The following is a 5,020-nucleotide window of genomic DNA, read 5'->3' on the forward strand; positions in this document are numbered from 1 at the left end:
GCAAGCATCCAGATTTGAAACCATCTACATTTTCCCTGTAAAAACAGAAATTGGTGAGAAAAATAAATCTTAGTTTAGTTGGGCATTTTAACAATGCATGGAAAGATTTGGTAGGGATCTATTAAAAAAAAAGGCAATGACAGAGTAAACACTTATTTAAAAGTAAAAAGACTTGGAAGCAATGCACATGCCGATCAGTGATAGACTGGATAAAGAAAATGTGGCACATATACACCATGGAATACTATGCAGCTGTAAAAAAATGAGTTCATGTCCTTTGCGGGGACATGGATGAAGCTGGAAGCCATCATTCTCAGCAAACTAACACAGGAACAGAAAACCAAACACCACATGTTCTCACTCATAAGCGAGAGTTGAACAATGAGAACACATGGACACAGGGAGGGGAACATCACACACCACAGCCTGTCAGGAGGTGGAGGAAAGGGGAGGGAGAGCACTGGGAGAGCATTAGGACAAATACCTAATGCACGCAGGGCTTAAAACCTAGGTGACTGGTTGATAGGGGCAGCAAATCGCCATGGCACATGTATACCAATGTAACAAACCTGCACATTCAGCACATGTATCTTAGAACTTAAAGTAAAAAATTTTTTAAAAAGCTAAAATGGGGCCGAGCGAGGTGCCTCACGCCTGTAATCCCAGCACTTTGGGAGGCCAAGTCAGGTGGACCACAAGGTCAAGAGATCAAGACCATCCTGGCCAACATGATGAAACCCCATCTCTATTAAAAGTACAAAAATTAGCTGGGTGTGGTGGTGCATGCCTGTAATCCCAGCTACTCAGGAGGCTGAGGCAAGAGAATGGCTTGAACACAGGAGGCAGAGGTTGCGGTGAGCCAAGACTGAGCCACTGCACTCCAGCCTGGGTGACAGAGCGAGACTCCATCTCCACCAAAAAAAAAAAAAAAAAAAAAAAAACAAACCGTTAAAAAGGAACCTTCCTACATTAAAAAAAATCAAGCACTTTTTTATTTCACCATGATAGTATTGGAAAAGGGGGAAAGCTAATATACTTAGCCCTCTTAACAAAAAATAATTTAATCATATTTTACAGTAAGAGCAATGGATGTTAACAGGGGCTTTTTAGAAGAAAGACATCAACATATGTATGTTTTAGAAAGATCATTTTAAATACAGTGTAAAAAATGGGTCAGAGACAAGCACACTTGGAAGGGGGACTTCGGCACTGGTGCAATACTTCAACGCAGGTGGAAGAGATGAAACTTCTCAGGACACTTCTGCCTGGGATCCCCCTTTCCTGCATTTCCAAATGACTCAACCTTCACTTCTTAATGTGCCTAAGCTCAAAAGCTGCCTTATCAGAAAGGCTTTCCCCAAGCACCTTCTAAAATAGCTCAACTATCACTGTCTACCCCGGCTTCATATTATACCCCTCTGCTTTATTTTTTCATAATATTTCTTTTCCTCTGACATTTGTTTATTTTATGTATTTCTTCATTAAAATGTAAGTTGCTTGAGGACAGAAACTTTGAGTCACTGGCATCCCTGTCTCCCAAAATATTTCAAATAACTTGCTACTCCAAGTATGATCTACAGACCAGCAGTATTGCTATCACCTGGGAACTTACTAAAAATGCAGAATTTCAGACCCCATTCCAGAACTGCTGAATTGGTAGCCTATTCAATTTGACAAGATCAAAGGTGATTTGTATATGCATTAAAGTCTTCGGAGCACTAGCCCAGCTCACTTTAGATCCTCAATAAATTCGGGATGACAGCATGTTATTAGATTAGGTAGAAGATGGCTGTTGGATGAATGTATATGGTCACTGTGGTTGGAAGGGGAAGTCCCTTAATTATATAGTTAAAGAACATGACTAATGTTGACAAAAAGAGTCAAACACTGTAAAACATCTGAAGAGATTTATTCTGAGCCAAAGTCTGATTAATGGCCCATGACATAGCCTTCATGAGATCCTGAGAACATGTGCACAAAATGGTCGGGTCACAACTTGGTTTTTATACATTTTAGGGAGACATAAGGCAATAATCAATACATATAAGATGTACATTGGTTTGGTCTAGAAAGGCAAGACAACTGGAAGCCAGGCCTTCCAAGTCATAGGCAGATTAGAAAATGTTCTGATTAGCAATTGGTTGAAAGAGTTATTTTCAATAGGAGGGAATGTCTGGGTTACCGTAAAGGATTGTGGAGACCAAGGTTTTTTCATGCTGATGAAGCCTCCCCATAGCAGGATTCAGAGAGAATAGATTGTTTCTTATCAGACTTAAAAAGTCAGTTCTATCAGCAATTCCAAAACGGAGGATGGTATAATGAGGCATGTTCAGCTCCCCCTTCTCATCACAGCCTGAATTAATTTTTCAGGTTAATTTTGGAATTCCCTTAGCTGAGAGTAGGGGTCTGTTAAGATGGTTGGGGGAGATCAGTAACACTTTATTTTTGTTTTACACTAACTTAAGACAAGCTGATTGTACAGTTGAATTACTTCAGAAACTTAAAACAACACTGATGCCTGGCCTCATTTCCACCCAATGAAATCATAAACCTCAGTGAGGAACAGGCAGCAGGTACCTCCAATGATTCTAATGTGTAGTCAGAGCTGAGGGTCGCTGCCATGAATCATCCATGTGCCTGACCTGGCAACATCTGGCATTTTATATCTCAAATATCTTTCCATACTATTCTTAATCTCTATTCATAGCAGATAAAAATTCACAGAATTCTTATTTTCCACAAAGTTTTCCTTCTCACTATTTGAAATTCTTACTTATTAGAAATTATGTTGAATTGACAAATGTTCTGTAAGAGGGATATCATCAATAAAGGTACAAGCAGTGGTGTATTGGTATTTAAACACTGATTTTCTTAAGGGGAAGAAGACTGATTTGTAGCATTTGCCAATTGCCCTGGTGTAAATACTCCCACAATGACCAGCGTTAAGCTATCAACTAGCTGTCACTAAAAATGGAATTAGGGAAAGAGGTGCACAGTTAGCTTTCATAAGCCTGTGAGCCTGCATCAGGACACGATTGAGTATAAGGTTTTCAATCACGTTACAGACTGACAGATCCACCACCTCATTTCACAAATGAAGGATCCAAGATGCAGGGGGTTTAAGTGACTTGTTCTAAATAAACACTTACTTAGGAGAATAATACTGGTAATTCATCTTTAAGCAGAATGTGAGATGAAACTCTAAAATATATGTGGAAACACAAATACATACATATTAATTAGTAAGAATCCCAATTAACCTAACACTGTGTGTTGACTGGCTTTTTCTTTTGCTAAGGCGTGATGTCTCCTCATTACTTAGTAAGTGCTTATATAAAATAAGACATGTTCCCGGTTTATGTATTATGCTCCATTTTCTCTATTACTCTTCTTTGGATTAAAATTTGTTTTCACATTTACCAGGAAATTCTGCCTTAATACTCCTCTTTTGAAACTATGGTTTGGCTTTTTCTTAACTATTTTTCCAGATATCTTTAAAATATTTAATATTTTTTCAAATAAATACTTTATAATTTTGTTTAGAATTAATCAATTAAATATGTAGTTAAGGAAAATTAACATTGATTTAAGCATTAGGAATTTCCATCAGAAGAATTTTAATGCATTTATTATTTTTGTTATTAGGAGTGAGTTTTCTTTCTTCATTTACAAGAAAACAAAAAATTTTTATAGAAAAATCATTTTATTAATTCTGTCTTTGGCAAATTAACTTATATTTTCAAGATACAAAATGTAAAAATACAATAATCTGTCATATTACACAATCATACACATACATATATACACATTTGATCCTCATTATGCTCAAGTTCCATATTTGTGAATTTGCATGCTCATTAAAATTTATTTGTTAACCCACATCAATACTCTAGTGGTTTCATGGTCATTCAATATCAGCTGTGACTATGTACGGGCAGCAAAGCTTTGAGTCACCTGACTCATGCACATTTCCAGCTGAGGTCAAACAAGGTGATGCTTCTTCTTGTTTCAGCTGTATACCATATGAAGCGCCCTTTCTGTTGTCCATTTAGCTCCATACTTTACACATTTTTGTGCTTTTTGTTTGTGAATTTTTGTTTAAAATGGCTCCTAAGCATAGGGCTGCAGCTTAGTGTCCCTAAGTACAAGAAGGCTTAATGTGTTGTAAGAAGGAGAAAATATGTGTGCTACATAAGCTTTCTTTGGCCATGACTTTTAGTCCTGTTGACCTTGTGTTCATCGTCAGTGAATCAACAATACAGTATATCCAGGAAAAGGAAGAATAAATTTAATGATTTGTATGTGAAGCTATTCCAGAAAGTGCTAAAGTATCACTTATAGTGCTTGATGAAGCTACATTAAAAAAAAGAAAATGGGTAAATTTGTGTCATCATGGGATGACAATCAATAAAGAAGGTGTATTAAAAATTACTGTTATGAAGCTAAAAACCAAGGAAATTTGTAGTCACATAACCAAAGTCAGTAAAATAGTAAGCCCTTTGTGCCTAGTGTTTTTTTATGAAGAAATACTATGTATAATTATTTGTAAAAATATATATATTAAATGCTGTCTTTAAATAGAAATACACATAAAACAGTGTTATATATTGATTGGTTAACGAAAATGTTATGACCAGAGGCTTACAGAAAACTAATCCTGTATTTTACCCAGGTACAATAGCACAGTATTCACTAATTCAGTGTTGGAGACAATTTTATAGAAGAACATAAATACTGTGAATGACAAGAATTAACGCTATATGATTACATTTATTGGTGTGTTTTATGTGAGTGTGTTAATGTGTGGGTGTGGGCGTGTATAGGTGTGCTAAAGGAAGGAAACATTACCTAGAGTTCTGTAACTATTATACAAACAAGAGTAATGTTTTAATATGCATTTGACCATATATTCTACAGTTTGGGTAGCTAATTTTTATTTAATTTAGATGTGTGTGTGTGCACATATAGATTACATACACACAAATTTTCTATCCAGTTATTTTCTCATATTAGTAAATTA

This window comes from Sapajus apella, unplaced genomic scaffold (genome assembly GCF_009761245.1).
Source record: "Sapajus apella isolate SASKATOON/1434 unplaced genomic scaffold, GSC_monkey_1.0 scaffold8, whole genome shotgun sequence".
Classification (NCBI taxonomy): domain Eukaryota; kingdom Metazoa; phylum Chordata; class Mammalia; order Primates; family Cebidae; genus Sapajus; species Sapajus apella.